This window comes from Corvus kubaryi, unplaced genomic scaffold (genome assembly GCF_017639235.1).
Source record: "Corvus kubaryi isolate FWS band 111438036 unplaced genomic scaffold, C.kubaryi_AGA036_p1.0 37149, whole genome shotgun sequence".
Classification (NCBI taxonomy): domain Eukaryota; kingdom Metazoa; phylum Chordata; class Aves; order Passeriformes; family Corvidae; genus Corvus; species Corvus kubaryi.
In genome coordinates, this window is record NW_024581039.1 from 140,480 (window position 1) to 160,861 (window position 20,382).

Here is a 20,382-nt window from a genome sequence, read left to right on the forward strand (position 1 = left end):
GCCCATTTCGGAGCTTTTCGCACAGAATCCCAGAATATCTGGGGGAAAGGGACCTTAAAGCCCATCCTGTTCCAGCCAGGGACACTTTCCACTAGGCCAGGTTGCTCCAGGCCCCATCCAAGCTGGCCCTGGCACAGGGTGCCCAGAGCAGCTGTGGCTGCCCCTGGATCCCTGACAGTGTCCCAGGCCAGGCGGGGTGGGGATAGTGGAAGGTGTCCCTGCCCATGGCAGGGCTGGGAAGTGATGATCTTCAAGGTCCCTTCCAACCCTAATTTTTCTGCAATTCTGTAATTCTTAATCTTCAAAAACTCTGGGAAAAGAATAAAATTCCAGCTTTTTTTCTCAATCTACTGGAATTCGAGCTGCAAAGAGGAATTGCCTTTATCAGCCAATCTGGGCCAAGGGTAGTGGATGTTTTTCAGGCAAAAGAGATCCACTGACATCCCAAATCCCGTCTTTCCTGCCAGATTCCTAAATGGGGTTTAAATGAGTCAGAACAAGGTTCACAGAACAAGTTTTACATGGCAGAAAACGAAGCAGAGCCCATTTCCAAACCCAGCAATTGACTCCATGGAGCAGCCGAATCCCTCGGCTGCCATTCCAAACATTGATGGCTGAATTAAACTAATGATGGGGAGATCTCTGAGGAGTCAGGCTGGCAAGTGGGAATGGTGTTTTCCAAACATTCAGCATTAACCTAACTCTGCTCCATTGAAGTAAAACCCTGGCTGAGTTCAGTGGGAGCAGAGTGGTTCCATCCCTGCAGGAAGAGCCGAGATTCCCTGTGAGCCCTTCCAAAGTGTTGTGCTCTGTGCTGCAGGAGCCACCAGCAGCCCTCATATGTTCCAAAAAAACCTGAGCTTCAGTGTTCCTGTGGGCTTTCCTTGTGTTGTTTTCCATTACCTAGACCTGGGCTTCCATTGGAATATTTTATCTAACCTTATTCCAAACTTGGGAATTTGTATTCAGAATACTTCCAGGTCCAAGGTACTCCATTTGCCACTTTGCAAACTGGAAATGGGAATTTTTTTCCACAATTTAAGTCTTAAAATTGTCCTTGTTCTACCCTGATCCAATAATTTTGGGTTGTTTGGGTCCACTTTATGGATTTGTAGGATTTGTAGGATTTGGGATAGCTGACATTCCCTGAGGACACATGTACATATGTATCCCATCCCACCTCATCCCTCTCCATCCCTGGCAGTGTCCAAGGCCAGGCTGGACGGGGCTTGGAGCACCCTGGGATTGTGGAAGGTGGAATGAAATGATCCTTAAGCCCCTTTCCACCCAAACCGTTCTGGGATTCTGGGATTTTCCAAAGGCGTGGTGCCCCTGGAAGCAGCTTGGAGGACTTGCAGTGCCACATTTCACCTGGATTTGGAGGAGCAGCCCAGCTTGCACGTTCACCCCGGTGAGAGGCAGCGCCTTTCCTGCATTCCTTTCCTTGGTTCCCTCCCTGACCTGCTCCCAGTGCCTGCAGGCAGATCTGTGCGCCGCAATTCCCTTGGCTCTGGAAGCACTGCAGCAAGCCTCGGAATGCCGGATAACCTGGCTGGCTGCCGGCTCTGTCTAGAGCTCCCAGGGGAGACAGGACTTTCCCTGGGAGCCACGGGCAAGAAAAGCATCGTTGCTGCTCTGGTACTTTCCGTGAGCGGCGCATCCCATCGGAAGATGTGCTCTAATCCCTATTTTGGGAAACAGGCTATCAGATCCCAACAGAACATCCCTGCCTGTCAGGCACTACCTTGCCTCCAGAGCAGGCAGCGCCTGCGTTCCCTATCCGTAAATCCCATCCAACTTCAGTGCTCAACTTCGGATTTCTTGGGATGGGCTTTGGCTGCCTCCTACTCGTGCCTTTCTATCCTTAGCAGGATTCACAGGCTTTCAGCTCCCTCACACTTCTCGCTCTCTAATCTTAGCGCCGCTGCCAGCTTTAGAGAGGCTTCGAGCTCCAGGGTCTCTCACTTGTGTGCAGGCTCTTTCTGGGACACAGCCAAGTAGGTGAAAAACTCGGGAAGGGGGAAGGGGAGGGCTGGGACTGCTCTCAGATGTTGCAGGCTGGAGCTAGACCTGGCTCGGGATCCGTTGTCATTTTTTGTGGCGCTTTCCTGAGGTGTTCAAAAGGGTTTGGTGAGGAGGAGATGGCAACTCCTGCCTCGGTGACTCCGGAACACCTGGACATTGTGTTCCTTGTTCTCCTGGAATTTTCAGCGCACATTTGATAAAGATCCACTTGAGCACATTCCCTGTGTTTGGGAGCTGGCTCGGTGCTGCCGGCTTGGCTGATTCCATAAGCCACAAGCTGCTCCTCTGTCAAGTGTCTCCTGCTCTGTCTCTATTTGTTCCCAAGGGTGTCTGTAGAGGTTGGATCAACTTTCCGGAGCGAAACAGCTCTTTCTCAAATAAAGCCTTCCGAGGTGGCTGCTCTTCCACGTGTTCCCTACAGACCCACTGAGGGGGCAACCTGTCCTCCGTTTATCCTATTGCCCAGAGAAACTGTGGCTGCCCCATCCCTGGAATTGTTCAAGGCCAGGTTGGAGCAACGTGGTCCAGTGGAAGATGTCCCTACCCATGGCAGGGGATGGAATGAGGAGATCCTTAAGGTCCCTCCCAATCCAAGCCATTGTGAGGGCTCAGCCCAGCTGCTGACTGCTCTCTGACTCCCGTTAGGACTCCCACCTGGAGATGGGCGCCAGAGTGGCACCGTCACTCCCACCATCACCAAAGGGCAAGGCAAACTTCCTGGGATTTGGCAGAGCCGGTGTTCCTCGCTTAGCTCTGTAATACAGTTATTTGCTGTATTTTGAATTCCCACATATCCTTGTTCCCATGGCTGAGATGACGTTTGCCCGGCATGATTCATGCTGTCAATTCCTGCCTGGAGCTGGATCCAGGAGTTTATTTTGGGATGCATACCTACCCGGAGGACAGAGATGTGGGGAAAACACTCCTCTGCCAACTGCAAAGGCAGGAGAAGGTTGGCTTTCCCAGCAGTCAAGAGCCAAAGGAGTGGTCAGGCCTGGAACAGGTGGAATTTCTGCTCAGATGTATCCATGTTTTTACATCCAGAGGGTGATGGATGCTGCAGCAGTGACCAAATACATGCTGTAAGAGCTCTGTCTCCAAAATAAACTGATCCAATGATTTCCTTGGTGGAGTTTCAGAGTCAACGTGCAGGAGCTTCCTGTGGTGCAGGCAAATATTATCGTGCTTTTCCAGAGAAGGAAACCACAACAGTGGTCCCCGGTTCTGAAATCCGTGTCCTGCCTTTTCAACCTTTATTTGAAATGCTTAAAGATGGAATGATCCATGGGGATGGACTCTCTGCTCCCTGCTGAAAATCAGGATACAGAGTGGCGTGGCTGGAGACACCAATCACAGAGAGAAGTGGATAGTATTTCTTAATCATATTCCAGAGGATAAATCCCAGCAAACACCGCACACAGAAATGAAATCGTTCATTGTTCATTTTCCCATCTCAATAAAAGGTGGGAAACTCTTATTAAAATAGTAACAAATTAACTTTGTTGTGTTTACTCAGGAGCTCAGCTGCTCCTAAACTCCATGGCCTGGGAGGAAATGCCTTGTCCAGCCTTGTTTTCGGTATATTTGACTCATGAAAACTCCATCTAACCTTGTTTTTGGAATAATAAAACCCCCCTGGAATATTTATGAATGTGAAATGTGCAGCTCCATGTTTGCTGAAAGAGCCATTGTGAACTTGGGTTTGCAGAACAGTCTGAGCTCTGCAAGCGGAGCTGGAGTAAGTGGAATATTTGCCTGGGTTTGGCAAGGAGGAATATTGTAAAGAATTCAGGGAGTGGAATTTGATTCCCAATTTTCCTGGGCTCAGTGGCACATGGCCCTTCTGGGGCTGTTTTCTTTGGGTTGGCTGCCTCTGCTATGTAATGGTTCTTTTTTCTAATTAAGCACCGAGGCCAGCCAGGAATTAAGCGGAGAGGAAGTTGGGGTAATGGAAAAGAGGGAGCGCAGACCCCGCTGGGTTACATCATTCCGTTTCTGCCAACAAACTCGGCTCTGATGAGGGAAGGAGGGGGGAAGTCAGAAGGTGTCTCAGTTGTTGACCCTTTTGTATTGACCCGTTCCTTTGGATAATGTGCATGGAATCACAGAATCATGGAATGGCTTGGGTTGGAAGGGACCTAAAGCGCATCCAGTTCCACCCACACCTTCCACTGTCCCAGGGTGCTCCAAGCCCTGTCCAGCCTGGCCTTGGACACTTCCAGGGATCCAGGGGCAGCCACAGCTGCTCTGGGAACCTTTCCAGGGCCTCCCCACCCTCACCATTAGAACCCTCTTCCTTAAATCTGATCTAAATCCCCCTTCCTGCAGTTGCAAACCCCTGTCCTATCACAACTTCCTGGGTGCTTCCAAACCTGAGGTCCAGGGAGAGGCTGCATCCAGTGGTGGGGAAGGCCCAGCTTTCCCTGTACCTGTATTTTTCCATGTGGAGCTCCTCAGGTGAGCGCGGGAGCCGAGTGTTATTGTTTATTAGGCACATACATTCCATAATTACTTGGCAAATAGGATCATTATATCTGGAGTTACAGAGCACTTCAAACATTAATTGCCACCTAACTTGCAGATTTCAGCTCTGATACACAAACCTAATCATCACTCATTAAGTATTAAAGAAGAGAGCACTGCAAATATATTAAATTACTGCAGATCACTGATTAAACCCAATCCTTGGGAATTCCTAAAAGCCTCCTGAGGCACTAAGGTTCACTTCCAAGTGACCATTGGGAATTTAGGCCTCAAACACAACTGAATGGCTTAATGGAATCATGGAATCCCTGAGCAATTTGGGTTTAAGGGACCCTAAATCTCATCCCATCCCACTCCCTGCCATGAGCAGGGACACCTTCCACTATTCCAGGTTGCTCCAAGCCCTTCTCCCAGCCACTGGAGCCATCCCAACTCCTGTGTGCTGCTGCCAGTTTGGATGAGTCCTGGGTCAAACACGGACTGGAATCTTCCTTATTCCACACAAACTTTACAAGAGTTTTCCCTCCCACCTCTCTCCCGGCTGTACTCTGCTGGTAACTTTTCCATCCTGAAGGCAACCCAGTGACACAGAGCAGCTTTCCCTGCCAGAGGAAATGCCAGAGAGGGAGAGGAGCTGACACCCACAGGCCACTGCCAGGAGAACTTGGCATCGGGGGCCTGCAGCTGCCAAAGCTTCCCTCCGAGTGGCCACAATCAGCTCCCGCTCCAGAGCGAGCGAGGAGGAGGCGGCGCAGGGCATGTGGTGCACAATCAATGCTGCAATCAGAGGCGAGAGGCCGTGCCAGCTGCTCGCTCCGCTCCCACCCCGCTGCCAAAGGCACAGAAAGAAGGGAAACAGCCACAAAAGGCCGGCAGCTTGTGGAGCGCGGAGCGGGGCTGTGTGTGCGGGGCCAGGGGGGCTCCGGGGCCCCTTCCCGCCCCTTGCCAGCTCCTGTCAGCCTCGGAGAGCCGCTGCTACTTTTAAAAGTCCACCTTGTGCCAGGAAAAAGTGGGGATGTCAGTGCCTGGCTGCCTGGGAGCGTGGGCACTGCGGCAGCGGTTGCGGTGCGGAGCCGCTGCGGAGCAGAAGGAGGGTTATGGAGTACGGATGTCAAGAGGCACTGCCTGCTTTTCACGGGCAGGGAAGTGCATAATGACCACGGCAATGTGTCAGAATGGGGGAGAACTTCCCAAGCGGCTTCCCAGTTGGTTTCCTGGGCTGACGGTGCTCTGTAGCTTTTGGGGAATGGATTTCAGGGTGGGCAGATGCAGAAAGGAAATAGGGAGAAGGAAGGGATGTGTCTGGCCACCTCCCCTGATGCTCTGCAATCACCTTCCCAAACTTTCTGCCTAAAAAATAGTCTGAAAGGACTTGCAGAGGTCCCCAAGTCCACCCTTATTCCCAGCTCCACATTGGTTCATGTCCAAGCTCTACTGCAACACATGGACAATGAGCATCATTTCATGGAGAGCTTCATTATGGGGAGCAGAGCTGATCATTTCCTGGTTTAATCTTGAATATTTAAAGGAAATTCCGGGCTTCAGCCTGATTTTCCACTCCTTTTCATCTTTTTTCAGCCTGGCCTTGAACACTTGCAGGGATGGGGCAGCCACAGCTTCTCTGGGAAACCTGGGCCAGTGCCTCAGAAATCTTTGTGTAGAGCTTTCAGTTGATCCATCCCTGTTTCCTTACCAAAAATGCTCCCATAGACCCCGCTAGCAGCTGACTCCTTTGGAATAAGTAACTCCAGGTGCTCCAGTGGATGCTTTGGAAGATGCTGCCTTGTCGCTGCTCTGTTCAGACATTTCCAGCTTTGACAAATGGCCCAAACTCCATGGATTTTATGCTCTCCCCCTTTTCTGTTTCCAATGTCACTTTTAACAGGCAGATATTCCATGAAAAACAACCTCCAACCACGTGCCAGCTGTAAGGCAGCTCCTCCACATCCATCCCACTCTTATCTTTTATGGCATTGACTCCATTTGCTCCAGTGCCTGAGCTGGGGATGGGGAGCCAGAGGGGAGAGAGAGATCCCACCTGTCCAAGTGTTTCTGTCGCTTTTCCAGGGAGTTTACGGCAGCCTGGCTGCCTGTGGAGCCGCCGTGCAGATGGCTGGATCCCTGCAAATGCCTGTTCCGGAGGGGCAGGAGCAGCATCCATCTTCCCAATCACCCACTCCCGTGTCATGGAGACCCCCCAATGTGGGGGCAGCATTGTCTGGGGGAAAATAGCATCACAAGGAGCTGATTCTTCCGGGAATCACGGAATATCCAGAGTTGGGAGCAACCCACAAGGATCATCCAGCTCCTGGTCCTGCGCAGGAGCAGAATCTTGGAGAGGCCTTTCCTGCAGTGAAATATCCGTGTTGTAGGGAGGTGGGATCGAGCTCTTCCCCCAGGGAACAAGGGACACGGCAAGAGGAAGCAGCCTCAAGTTGTGGCAGGGGAGGTTTAGGCTAGATATTAGGGAAAATCTCTTCTTGGAAAACAACACTTCTGGCAATACCCTGCCCCAAAGACTTTGCCCTGTGAAGCGACACTGGATTCGGGAGTCAGGAGCGATGGCTGGAATCTGTGGGATGGGGTTTTTTGGGAGAAGGCTGCAGTGCTGTGCTGCAGAGCCCCTTCCATCCCTGCTGGAGCGGGCTCCTGCCGCAGCCACCTGTTAGTGCTGTGCTGAAGAGCATGGGAAAAGTTTGGGAGCTGAGGAGCCTCCCATCATCCCAAACACCGGCACCACAGGCAGCTCTGGCTGCAAATCCGGGAGATGTTCCGCCAGCCCGAGCCCATTCCATAAACCACATCAGCTCCTGAATATTTCATGGAGCAGCACAATCCGCAGCCCTCCATCCTCCATAGCTCCTTCCCGGAGCCTCTCCTCTCCTCCCAGTGCTGCTTTTCATTTGCCAGGAATGATTATCCCTCCTTTTGGTGAGGAACAGAGCTGGAAGGCCCAGCCCAGTGCTTGGCTTTATGAGCAGCCTCGGCACTGGCATCGGAGCTGTCGGCTCTGAGTATCCTAATTAGTCTGTGGTCCCTCTTCTGGCTGTTTCTGCAGGAACAGAGCAAAAATCATTTCGGGTTATGGAGCAAGACCGCCCAGTGGGGGGATTTTTATTGGGTTCCTCTGTGTTTGGGATCATGTCAATAAAAGGGTGTGATCTGGGGTCAGGGCCAGGCTCAGGTGTGGATGCTGAGGGGGTGTTGGGATGTTGGTTTGGGGTGCTCAGAGCCCTCAGAAGGAGCTGCCAGGGCCGTCCCACCCCACGGCACCTCCAGGGTATTGCCAGGCAGCCGTGAGCGACGTAGGATGTGTTTGCATCCCAGAGCATCCCAGGCTCTCCACCTCCTCTCCTCACCCGCCATTCCCACTTCATTTTCCTTCTGGCTGCTGAGTTTGGCCTGTCTTGGGGAGCCTTTCCATGGGATTAGCACTTTCTTCCCGTTCCCATTTCTCAGCTGGCTCCCAAATACCCACAAGGAAGTTTCTCCCCACTGGGATTACAGAGATCCAGTTTGGATCTGCACACTGGATACCCTGAGGCTCCCACTGGGCCGTCTCCCAGCCCGTGACTTGGATTAGTTGATCTTTACTAATATTTGCAGTAGGAACAGCATTTCACTGAGATTAACAAACTTATTGGCAGCTTTGGAGTTCGTAAATGAAGGGAAAGGCTTGGGAAAAGGGGACTGGGGATGATACACAGAGAAATGCAGTTGGGAGAATTTATCCTCTTCATTAAAAGCCACTAAGACCTTCATCTCTGGTATTTAATGTACCAAATTCAATATTCTCAACAGAGTTTGTGTATAAAAAATAGCAATATCATCTTTTGAAAGAAGGGAGGGAGGAGGGAAAGTCTGAACTGAGCCACACACATTAATAGCTTCCCCCCCCCCCTCCGAAATCTAACCTCTGGGAAATGTTTGCCAAGGAAGAACAAACTCCATGCAAGAACTGACGGATTTTCTCCCCGTGTAAGTTGTGTTTTCCTTCTACACAGAATCACAGAATGGTTTGGGTTGGAAGGGACCGTAAAGATCATCTCATTCCAGCGCCTGAATCAGGATTCCCTGGGAAGGAAAAATTAAGAATCCTTTGGAAAAGCTCTGTTGCCCTTAGCTGAGAGGTTTAAAAAACCTTGGACTATAAATGGAGAAAATAATAAGACCCACAACACCTCAAATCGAATTAATTGGAGTGGGTCAATACATTTCTGCTTCGGGATGCTGGGAACGAAGGAGGAAGGGGGGGAAAAAGAGGGATGTGGGATTCTTATGTCCTTCTCATTCAGCTGCTTTAAAAGTCTGGAAAAAATCTCCACACAACGCCCACTAAACAGAAATATGTCCTTTATTTCTTGGGAATTTCCTCCAAACTGCTTCTACTCCTGATCTCCCCATGTGAATCCACGTATTTGCCCATCAGGAAATTTCAGGAATCGCAGAGGTTGTGGAAGCAGCTGACGGCCCAGGGTGACCTCCTGCCCTGGGTCCAGGCTTGTGCCATCTTCCATCCCTGGAAGTGTCCGAGGGTTGGCAGTGTCCCCCAGGTCGGACGGAGCTTGGAGCAACCTGGCTAGTGGGAGCTGTCTCTGCCCATAGGGTTGAAGGTCCTTCCCACCCAAACCATGCCAGGATTCTGGGATTCCATGACCCCTGTGCCGTGGTCCCTTGCTGTCCCATGCTGTTCCCCAGCTTGGGATGGCTTTTCCCAGTGGGAAGCAGCCGACCCCACCGAGCTGCTCTCAGGCAGCCAGAGCTGAGCAGCGTGGGCAGATTCCAGCCCCTCCATCCTCCCCATCCCCTCATCCCAAGCACCTGGAGCTGCTCCCACTGTCACCAACCCCACGTGGGATCACCATTTCCACATGTTAGGGGCTGGCGAGGGCAGGGCACGGCCTGGCCAGTTTAAAATCCCTCCTTTTCCAGCTTTAGATCCGCATTCTGCCGCAGAACCACCCCTGGCGCAGAACGCGGAGACTGCGCCTCCGCCACCACCCAAGCAGGAGATTTCCAGCCATTCCCAGAAATACGGTGTCGGGATCCAACTCCTTTCTCCCGGAGCCCTGTGGTAAGGGCGGGTGCTGCCGAGGAGGGGTGCTGTCGGTGCCCCAGCCCCACAGCTGGCTGGCAGCGCGGTGCCAGCGCCCCGGTTCGGGAGCGGGCTGCTAAACAAGATATACACGGCATGTCAGAGCTTGGCTGCACACATCTCAGCCAATCACTCCCAAATAAATTAACCATGGCACTGCCTAATAGGATCCACCTGCTTTCTTCCCGCGCCGCTCCAGCCCCTACCTGAACCCCCCTTTGATTAAATGTCAAAAGCCTGCCTTGTGCCTGCAGATTGCACTGAAGGCGGATAACAGAAAGGTTCCTCCTGTGACTCCATAAAACTGAAATAAATTCCACTGGCATCTTGTAAATTTTTATTTTCTACAATGACTGCAGGCCCCATCTGCGACCCAGCTGTTATTAGAAGGGAAAGCGTTGGCCCTTCTGCATTACAAAACAGCATAGAACAGTAATTGCCAGTGGAAGAGATTAAGTGTAGACACTAAAAATGTTTACTCGCAATGAATATGCATAACGATGGGTAGGAAACAGCCCTGGAAGATTAAAAAGAGAGAAGGGTTTGTTTACAAGGCTGGGGAAAAAAAAAGAGGGGAATGTCAGTTGGCCCCAAGCCTGAAATAGGAACGAAAAACCTTTGGGCAAGGCATTAGGGAGAAAAACAGATGGTTTGTGAACCTTTTATTAGATAGAAAAATCATTAATCAAGCCCAGGCTGGAAATGGCAGGGTTTTGGGTAGTTCAGAGCCGAGTTTATTTTTTCTTAAAGCGACAGCGCGGCGCTCCCGGCGCTGCCAGCCTGCTCCGGCAGCCCTGGGAGCACATCCCACTCCAGGTCCGCGCTCCCACCACGCTGGCGTGCCGAGGAAATCCCTCAGTAGGGTTTCACATTTCAGCACCTGTTTCGCCCTGCTCGAAAAAAAGACGGAAAAGGAGAGGGAGGGGGGAAAGCGCAGCCCGGGTTATTTTTTCATGGTTGTTCCGACGCGGGGCTGAGAGGGGGGAGAAATTTAGGGAATACAACGCTCCTCAGGCAGCTTCAGGAATAAAAAGGCATTCGGCAGCCTCGGGGGGACAGACTCCCCCCAAACAGCTCCTGCTCCCCTTGATTTTGGTGCTAAAACACTAAAACTAATTAATTTTGCTGTGTAGAAATAACGTTGAGCCGCGTGGAAAGAGGGGACGCGGTCTGGTCACCCCCTCTCCTGCCGCGGGGTGGGGAGGTCTGTGCCATAGGATGCCACCATTCCATGCTGGAATACGGGGCTTTGTTCACTTGGTTCTCTCCTTCCCAGTTCCTCAGCAGCCTCCGAGCAGGGAATTTCTCCGGCATGAATAGCTCGAGGCACATGGAGTGTGTCCCGGTGTGTGGGGTCACCTCAGGGTGACACCCTGGGGTGTCACCTTGGGGTCCTCCCTGTGCTGGGACTGCAGCGTGAGCACGGGGACCGGGATAGCAGGAGCCCCGCTCTGCTGCCCCAGCGGGGGGTGACACCGAGAGCAGGCAACAGGGGACACAGGGACACGTCCCCGAGGTGGAGCAGGGTGGCAGCGTTGGCTCAGCAGAGGGACACCTGGAGTCCATCCAGCCCTGTCCCCATCCCGCTGAGCATCCCAGGTGCCCTCCAGCAAGTGGCATCAGTGTCCTCAAGTGCATCCTGTGTCCTTGGGATGCTGTCACCTTCAGCATGGCATTCCAGGGAAAATAATTCCTGATTTCTGGGGGTTTCATGCATCAGTCATTAGGAGTGACAGGAGGGAAATTAAAACCGATTAAAATTGTCTGGTTTTTAACTGGCTTTCAACACCTTGGATTGGGAGCAATGTCAAAATCCTAGCTTTCAGTTTCTGATGGTGCTTGTGGCGTTATAAACGTGGGATAAATACGCAGATTCCCGTGGAATCACCTGGAATTTGTATTTACAGCACTGAGATCACAACTTGGTCTGGGAGTGGTTGAGAAATTAAAAAATGCAAAGCTGGAAACCTTTCTCAAAACATGGAAGTCAATAAGACAACATTAGGAACGAGCCACAACATTTTTAACAGCAAACTCAGGCCCCGAAATAAAGCCAAAATCCTTCTTTGGGGAATAAAAGGGAACGGCTTCTTCCTCCAGTGTCTTTTGTACCACAGAGGAGCTGCCCACACATTTCCTAATTCTCCGACTAATAGCTGGGAGATGAACTTCCTAAAACATATGAGCTCCATCAGAGCCGAGGGAGGGAGGGAAAAGGGAGGGAAGAGGGAGGGAAAGGGGGAGAAGGGAGCGGGGGGAAGTACAAACTGATCTTTGTAAGAAAGAGTAGCTGGGATTGCAAGCCTTGCATATGTTACAGCACATCATTAATAACAGTGATCAAAAGCACGGGAACATCTCAGCAGCTGCAGCGAATTATTGGAGAAATTGGAATTTTCAAATGAGCTCACACTTAAGGAAAAAAAAGGGGGGGAAAAAAAGAGGGGGGAAAAAAAACCCGGGGGCATGGTGCACTGGGGTCAGGTCACTCAGCAGAGCCATGGGATAATCCCAAAAGATATGGAAAGGGCTGGAGGAAAAACAATTTCTGAGCAGTATTTAGGAAAAATGCGGGGGGAAAACCCCAGATTGCTTAGAGCAGCATGGAGGGACATTGGATGGAGTGTGCAGCCTGACCAGCTCCGGCTGTACATGCAGGAGCTTTTCCCTGCCGGAGACCTTATGGAGCGGCTCTGGGAATGGGGGGATCCGGCACAAGGCCGCTCCCGACTCGCTCGGTGGGATCAGCCTTGGAAGTGTCCCAGGCTGGGCTGGACGTGGCTTGGGGCAGCCTGCTCTGGTTGAAGGCGTCCCTGCCCGTGGGTGGAACGGGATGACCTGCGAGGGCCCTTCCCATTCCATGATTCCAGGCCAGAGGTGCTGCCCCACAGCTCGGGCCCTGTCCTGCCTCTTCCAGGAGATTGGAAGGAAAGGGCTTGCTCGTGCCTCCAGGGATAAATCGCTTTTCCTCTGATAAAAACTGGTGTACATCCATGGGTTTTCCGTCCCCCAGTGAACAAGGAGTGGGAGGGCTGCTGTGCTCAGGGAGCATCCACCACAATGGATGTTTTATAACGGCATTGCGCAAAGGCCAGAGATCGGCCAAGCTCGGCCCTCCTGCCAGAAGAATTCCATTCAGGACGAGATAAAGCCTTCCTGGGAAGCTGTGCATCCTGGGAGTGGCTCAGCACCGCTGGGACCGCTGAGTCCAACCACTCCCCAGCACTGCCAAGGTCACTGCTGCCGCACGTCCCCAAGTGCCCCATCCACCACCTGTGGCAGGGTGGGACAGAGCTCTTTCCACGAAGAAATCATTCCTAATATCCAACCTAAACCTGGGAAGGGCTCCTCTGGCTGTGCAGCCTGCAGGGCCCGATCCTGCCGGCTTCCAGCAGCCTTTGGAATTAATTGGCCACTGTGCCCACGGGTGGGACTGGCTGTGGAGAGAGCGGCGCTCAGCAGGAGCTGAAGGTGACGTGAGGAAACTCTTTAAAGATCGAGGTTTGATCTCGAAATAAAAGCCTTGCTCCCAAACGCCTTCCCGAGCCCCCTCCCTTCCTTGCCAAGCCATGTTTTTCTAATTCCAAGCAGCTCCGACGGCTCCGGTTACACATCTGCCTCCTGCGTGAGCTGTTGCAGCAGTAAAAGTACAGGTGTTTGGGCTTTAAAGGAGCCGTTTCCAAAAGAAACTCCGGCTGGGCCTCCTGCTCTCCCTGTTCCCAGCTGGCCCCGTTCCCGGCGCTCCCGGTGCGGCGGCGCGAGGGTTAAATGGCGGAGAAGGGCCGCTCGTGACTTCCGTGCTCTCCCATCTGCTGGGAACCCTGAAACCCATTTGTAAATGAATTTTTTACTTGGAATGCGCGCTGCCGCATCCAGCCATCCCCGCATCCCGCACAGACAGCTTGCGCTGCTGCTCCCACATGTCTCCAGCGATGGGCTCGGCTCCGGCTGATTGCAAAGGCAGGAGAATGGGATCATTAAGTATGTATGGCCATCCTGCCCGCGTGCGCTCTTCCCGCACTTTATTCCATAATTATCATCACATTAGGTTGGTAAATAATGTTGACACATGGTTCCCGAACAGCTGGAGAGTGTCCGTCTGACACCCGCACGATCCCGAGCTCAGCTCCTCGGAAAAGCAGGCCAGCTCGAGCCGCCGAGTTCCCAGCTCCGCTCCCTCGCCAGGCGCGTGCGGGATCCCTGGCACAGAGGGGGAAATCTCCTTCCCCATAAAATCCCCTCCAATAATCCATGGCTGTGATCTGAGAGCAGGGCAAGGCGCTCATTAATCATACAAGTGCCGAGCACTGATTTGCAGATTAATCTAATTAGACCTCATTTGTTTCAGGTGAAAGCCACGCTATTCCCAGCTCTGTTCCCAGCGCTATTCCCGGCCACTGCCCAGCCCGGCACATGTGGCTCCGTGTAGGAGTCAGGATCAATTACGGGATTGACTTTGCGGAGCGCGCGCCGCTCCCGTCGAGGCTCTGTCAACATTCCCATTACAAATTCAAACACTGCTTTTAAGGGATTTCTTGCTCAGCCAGAACATCAGGATGACTCCTGGCATCCAGGATCTAAGCCTGGGGTCGCTGGGTATTTAGGAAAACCACTCAACCCCTTTGGAGTCCCTCTGGGAGAGGGCAGGGAAAGGGCAAATCCGGTGGCTTGGAGCTTTGAAGAAAGGCTTTGTTTTAGGAATTTTGGTGAATTAATTTCTGGAATTAAGGTTTGCAGTGGACAGAAAAGGCAGAATGACCAATCCCTGCCAGGGGTTCGGAGCTGCTCCTTGTTTCTCAATGTCCCAGCAGGACAGCGGGAAGTGGCTCCGTGCTCCTCAAAGTGGCCACCTGCACCCTTCCAAAGTCCAGCTCCCCCTTCCCACCACAGGGAGACCCTGCCTCTCCCCAAAAGCATCGCTCCGGGACTGAGGACGTCCCTGGGAATACCGCTGTCCCCGGGAATTGCAGCACAGGCCTCAGTACACTCCATTATTGAGACTTTCATTATTCATTCTGGGGCCGAGAAAAGGGGAAAAAGGAGATGATGCTTCCAAGTGGATAACTCCTATTTTTAGCCAGAAATTGCCCTTTTGGCCCAACAGCTGGACCCTTTGGAGTAACCATGGGATTAAAGGACAAACCTGGGTGTTTAACTGACAAGGCAAAAAATGTTAATCCTGCTTGTGGGATATGGAGAGAAAAAAACCTACGGGGAATAAAACCCGGCTTCCGCTTTCTTTTCCTCGGCGTGGAGGTAAATCCGAGGGAATGGGAATATTGCAAGGCCCATAATCTTATTTACATTCGGAGCATGACTCCAGCTCCCGGTACATTGCAGACATCTGTCAGACAAACAGACACGACTCCGCAAAGATATTTCAAATGCTCTTCCCTTAAAAGCTAGGAAGCTGTTTGGGGATTTTGGCAGGATAGCTGGGATCTGACATGTCTTTTTTTCCGGCTTTTTTTCCCATTTGTTCTTTTTTTTTCCCCTGAAGCAGATGATTTCTTTGGCTTCCTACGAGCAAGCTTAAGGAATTGGGTTTGCTGGGGTATTTGTTACGAAAATTGAAGTGCTAACTCCTGGCCTGAGCTAATTTGTTGGGAATTTTCACTTGGAAGGCTCTCCTCTGCCCCTGCCATGCGCCTTCAGCTGTATTTTAAGGGATTTTCTCCTTTAAAAATGAATCGAACCTGACTCAGGTCACTCATGTGGCAGAACACAAACCAACTGTAGGTGTTCCTGTTTCATCTGCGGGGCACATGCAGGATTTCAGGGATAAAGCTGCCTTTCCAGGGGAGCTCTCCTACCCAGCGATCCCAGGAGGAGCTGCTCTGGCACACACAGCATTCCCTGTGCATTGGGAGTGCTGGGATTGTGTGGAACAAATGGCAGGGTCGAGTGGGACTTCCAAGACCCCACTTAGCTGGGCTGAGCAGGACAGAACCATCTATGTCCCAGCCCATCCCGGCGCATGCTCGGAGACTCGGTGCTGCCCAGGTCAAAGATAATCAGCGTTTCCCAAAGATAATCAGCATTTCCCTAAAGATAACCGGGACTGCGCCGCGTTGCCGAGCTCCGCTCCCAGCCTGTTTTCAGCTGCTCGACACAATATTGCTGCATAATTTGGAGTGTCTTTGGAGTGTCTCCTCTCCGGTTTTTTGGATGCGAGACTTAGCAACAGGGAAAGGTGCTAAAGAGAGACAAAACTTGTGTGGGTGGCTGGAGATTAGCCATTTGGAATTCTCTCCTTTGCTTTGTGCCACAAGCTGTTTGCCTGTTCCCACTCCAAACCCGTCCTCGGGTGCGGTGCTGACGCCTTGGTGTTCCGTGATCCCATTGTCCGTGCTCCCGCCCTGGCCTTCTCCAGCTGCTTGGTGGCTGTGGCACATCCTGGTTTCCCATGGGATGGCAGCTGGCACATCTCCACGTGGCTCTTCATGCCAGCAGTTGGTAGCCACACCACTTCGTTTGGTGGCCACACAGCATCGTCCCCTGAGAGACTCTCTCCCCCAGGGACAGAATCATGGAATTGTTAAGGTTGGAAAAGAGCTTTAAGGTCTTCAAGTCACCACTAACCCGTGTCCTCATCCCTGTGGTTTCTGAACACTTCCACGGATAGGAACTCCACCATCTAGGGCTAGACAACCCTTTCCATGGCGGAACTTCCCTAAAATCCAGCCTAAACCTCCGTTGGCACAACCTGAGGCCTCTCCCTCTGTTCCTTGGGAGACGAGGCTGATCCCACCCAGCTCCTGTGAGGGAGAAGTGGGGATGAGTTCTCTCCTTAAGGTGCTCCCATGGGAGCCCCCAGCCAAATCCAGGCCAACACCGTGGCCCAGGCCTCTGAAATTCCTGCTTTCCATGACTCCTTCATTGGTATGAAACCTGGAGCTGCTCATATTAAGCACCATTAAATATTCCCTTCATTCCCAAAGCCAAATATGAAGGGAAACACAACCAAACAGGGAGTGTATGGAAATCATTGATTCACAATATTGAAATTCCAGCTCGCCTCCAATTAGCCAGCTTCCCAATATTTGAACAGAAGACCATTTTAATGCAATTACAAACACATTTTCGGCATCGGAATTCTGTGCATAATTAGCTCCCTATTAAAGTATTTATGGAGCCCTTTTTCCATCCGAAACAGCGAAAGCCGGAGCATTTTATTCCTTACTGTTACAATAATTAACTATGCAAGGAGAACAGCATATTAATAGAGGATAATTTGTTTACATTGAAAAGAAAATTGTGCTAGATTAGCATAGCAAAAGACTATTTCCATATCCAGGCAGGAATGTTCAGGCCTAATAGCAATTTCCAGTGTAGTTAAGGAATATTATTAATAAAGTAATACAGTGTAATTCCCTTTGCCCCCGCCATATTTCACAATGTCCTTAATTACGGCTAATTCCGGCGGGACTCATTTGGGGGTTATTAAGCCGGAGACACGGGAATCTTAAATACAACCTTTGGTAATGAGGAAGATGCAAAGTTCCCGGGAATCGGGGAGTGCCGTGGAGACCGGAGGGATGGTGGCAAAGGACGGGCGGCCGAGCTGTTGGGAGAGTCCTGGGAAGCCAAGGATTGATCAGAGCAGGATGGGACTGACAAAGTCGCTCTGGGGATGGGGCTTCCTGCTCCTGATTCCAGGATTCTGGGCATGGCATCCCCATGAAGTGAACAGAATTCCAGAGACAAACATTCCCTCTGAGCACCAGAGCAGGTTCTGCCTTCCGTGAACAACCAGGATGTTTCCTGTTCCCACATTTAGGAGCGTGGCAATGCCCTGACTCCATGGGGATGCCATGCCCAGAATCCTGGAATAGTTTAGGTCGGAAAGGACCTTAAAGCTCATCCCATTCCACCCCTGCCGCGGGCAGGGACACCTTCCACTATCCCAGGTTGCTCCAAGCCCTGCCCAACCTGGCCTTGGACACTGCCAGGGATGGGATAACTCTAATAAAGATCCATCCAAATAGCTATAATAATTATCTATCCAAATTAATTCCCACTGGAAAACACGGGTGTGCACTGGTTAGCTCCACCCAAACACTAAAAAAGCAAGGAAGAGAAGGAATTGGGAGCTGGAGCACGAGGGATCTGAGAGCTGCAGCTCCCACCCCGCAGATGGTTAATATTCATATGGAGCTGGCAGCGGATCCCAAAGCCAAGCTCCGGAGCATCCGCTCGGAGCAGCTGAGCGCCGAACCCGCCGGGCTCCCGCAGAAGGATCGCAGGCTGTACCCGGAGCTGGCAGCCTCAGGCTCAGCCCCTTCCAACAGCACAGAGCCCTGGGAAAACGGGAAAGGGGAGCAGCTCCTGGGCTGGGGGCGCAGTTGCTGTGGGAAGTGGGAAATGAGGACGCTGGGAGAGCCTCAGTCCATCTGACCCCACCTTTTGGAGCCAGCAATAGGATAAGGAGGAATGGCCTGGACCTGAAGAAGCCAAGAATTCCTTCCCAGTATCCGACGTGGCGCTGCCCTCTGGCAGCTTAAAGCCATTCCCCTTGTCCTATCCCTCCATTCTCCAGCCCTTCCCACTTTCCCAAATCAACAGCTCTTCCCCCTGCAGAATTCCGAGGCCAATTCCTTTCCTTCATCTCTTTTGACATGTGCCCCATCTCTCGGAATGAGCAAGGTGTTCCTTCAGTGCAATTTTTTTGGGAAGAGCTTGGCGCCTGTTCCTGTCTGGCACGGCACAGCACAGGCTGTTGGGAGCTCGGGAGGAGGAGGCTGGATGTGGGATGCAAGTGTTTCCGTCCTGGAAGAACATGGATTCAAATGACTCCTGTGGTTTAGGATTTCTTTTTATGGGGACACAAATAGTGGCAGGTCTGGGAAATGCTGGCTTTTTATTTGGATCATCACTGCTCCGCATCCCATCAAACACCCCCCCGCACAGGAATCCTTCTGGATACCCACGTCCAGTCTCCCCTCACACAGCTTTCCACACCCCCACCATCCCCTGTAACCTGGACCCAGCGGGACGAGGGGTTGGGAAGATGCTCCCATATTCCCAAGAGCATTTTCAAATCCTTTCCCTGCTCCCTTCTCTGCTGGTGGCAGGATTTGTGGATGCAGCATTCCAAGTTGGGCTTTTTCCCCCGTTTTTCCAGGAGATGCTTTGAGCTCTGCCACTCCCTCTCGGTGCCAGGGAAAATGTGCCTCTGGCAGCAGCACTTCCCAAATGACGTTTTCCAAAGGCTCGGGAAGAGCAGCGCTGTCACACGGCACCGAGTGGCCGGCAGCAGCTCTCCATCCTGACAGCTTCTATTACCAAAAAAAGCCAGGCAGGATTATCAATCCATAATTAATGCATAGATTGGAATCGCCTCTCCCAAATCCCGGCCCGGTTCCCAACCCAGCCCCACTTGGGACGTGCCGATCCCCTCAAACAGCAACAATAAAGCCTCTGTCTTCTTGCAGGATATTTGTCATCTCTTGATCCGCTGCCAGGAAAACATGGAATTCTGGGAGAGCAAAGCTCCCAAACTGATCGCTGCTCTCCACAGCCAGTGCTTATCCAGTGGATTCCAGAAAGGAACAGGGAGGGAAGTTCAGCTCGCTGTGGAGAACCAGGTAAATACACTTCCAACAGGAGCAGCTTGGGCAGCCCAGGAATTTCCTTCCTGCGGGAATTTTGGATGAAATGAAGGCTGTAAAAGTGGGCTAAGATGGGAAATGCCACGTAAAATATTGGATCAATGTTAAGAAACTCCATCGTGTTGCACTCCAGCCCCAGGGGATGTGGTCCTGCCCCGCTGTCCCAGCAGAATTCCCGATCTTCCCCTACTGCTGGCCAGGTTGGAAATTATTATTTTGAAACCCACCCTCCTGAATAAAGCTGCTCCTTCCCCTCCCTACAAGGGCAGATTCCTACACGAAATCCCTGACGCTGCATCCCAAGCACAGGTAAGGTCCCCCTGGCACCCACTCCATGCCACATGTCCTTGGAGAGGCTCCCAGAATTCCCTGTCTAGGAACAGAGCTGAGCACCAAACACAGCGAGATCTCTGGAGTTTTTCCTGCCTCACCAATTCCTGCCTCCAACAGCTTCATGCCTTGGCTTTGGGAATCCAGATGCTGAGGATTACCTGGGATCCAGCTCACTGCAGGTGTTAAGGCAGGAATTTGAGAGGCCTGTCCAGGCAGGCAGGGAAGTAATCCCACCCTTGGTCAGGGATAATCCCTGTTCCCACCTTGGACAGTGCAGAGCTGCTGGGAGCTGGGACACGGGGTGGGGATCACAGGGCATCACTGCCACCCTGGGGGGCAACAGTCCTTAATCCTGGAAAAATCCCAGTGCCTGGGCATCCATCTCTCAGCCAGCCGGGAATCACCGGGTGGGACTCACCCTCTGGCCCTCTCCGTGCCACGGATTCCCTGGAGCTGCCCCCAGGGTGGGAACACAGCCACCAAAACAACCCAGGACACTGAGATTCCAACCAAAAATATCCAGGGATTCTTGGAAAGCTGTTTCTCCGGGGCAGGCAGAGGAAAACCAAGTCAGCAGCGGCCGTAAATCCTCAGGAAGCCGTAAATTAAAATTAAGAAGTTCAAATATGATCTGAAATCATTTAATCCGGGTGATGGATGTCCCTTCTCCGATGCCGTTATTTACGGACGCTCCCGTTTATTGCTCCTTGGACTTTTTTAATTACTGGATTCCCAAAATTCAATTACCGACCCCAGCAGATCTTCCAGGCAACAGAATTGTAAATAAAAGAAACCCAATTAATAATGTGCTTAGTCCAGCAAAGCTAAATCAAA

At 51.9% G+C, this 20,382-nt stretch overlaps 1 long non-coding RNA gene across 2 annotated transcripts in view; it reads left to right on the forward strand.

Annotated features, from left to right (window-relative positions):
* The window catches only part of LOC121661374, a 107,251-nt gene that overhangs the window by 15,432 nt on the left and 71,437 nt on the right, over nt 1–20,382 (forward strand). For both annotated transcript variants that reach the window (XR_006014942.1, XR_006014943.1), the window contains exon 2: nt 19,039–19,191. This is a non-coding gene — a long non-coding RNA (uncharacterized LOC121661374). The remainder of the gene's footprint in view (nt 1–19,038; nt 19,192–20,382) is intronic.